Source organism: Cyphomyrmex costatus, unplaced genomic scaffold (genome assembly GCF_001594065.2).
Source record: "Cyphomyrmex costatus isolate MS0001 unplaced genomic scaffold, Ccosl1.0 scaffold1119, whole genome shotgun sequence".
NCBI classification, from domain to species: domain Eukaryota; kingdom Metazoa; phylum Arthropoda; class Insecta; order Hymenoptera; family Formicidae; genus Cyphomyrmex; species Cyphomyrmex costatus.
Window position 1 is genome coordinate 30,803 of NW_017275085.1, and position 1,072 is coordinate 31,874.

A 1,072-nucleotide genomic window follows, 5' to 3' on the forward strand; every position below is an offset into this window, starting at 1 on the left:
ATATTTCAATTTTAATATTTATATATATAATAACATATGTATATTATTAATAAATATTTTATATTATATTGAATAATATTTTATTTTTAATTGTAAAGTTAAAATCGCGCGCGCGTCATATGTGATACACCATGCAACACTGGTCTGCTGGTTAGATATAGATAGATAGAGTGAGATGATAGATAGAGTGAGATAACACATAAAGTCAAAGGCCCTCTATTATCGAAAAAACGAGACATACATTTCTCTCTGGTCGACGACGTTGACAATGACGACGTTTCTTAAAATTGAAACGTGAAAATTCACAGATCCGGACTTTGCATCGCGATATCTCCGCTCGTAGGGCACGTAGAAAGAAAATGAAAGCACTTTTATCATACAATTTAAGTATTTCCTGTCGATTGAGCGTATATAGAACTTGATCGGTTCAGCCGTTACTGAGATATGATTATCTCGACCCCAAAAATTCTCCATGTCGCGTAAAGGAGGCACGGCAGTGTCTCGCGCTTGGCTTAGCGCCGAGACACTACCGTGTCTCCAGACATACCTATAATCAAATACGATGTTAATAAACGTAATAAATTTTTTTGGTATAATGTTATTACGAAATTGATTATCAGAACAATGCTTTCCTACAGTATTAATTATTAATTGGAATAATAATTTGTAAACGTATACTAATGAAGATATACGTGATTGAAAACTGGTTAACTTACATTCCAAAACCTTGAACTAGGTCAGAGGTTAAACTATAACAGTTTTTTATATTTTAAAAATAAATCACAAAAGATCAGTATTAATTTTAAAAGAATACTTATACCAAATTGTCTACTTTAACGTTATACATTTTATTATTGAAAGATAATGAAATACCATGAAAAATGACTCATATATGACTCATATATTATTGAAGGTGCCAGTTTAAAGTAACATACACCAACAGTTCCCAACTTTACGTCTGACTTGAATACCTCATTATGTATGCCAAGGTTTTTTACCATTTCATTATCTTCCAATAATAAAATGTATTACGTTAAAATAGACAATATGGTAAGACAATTTAATAAGATTT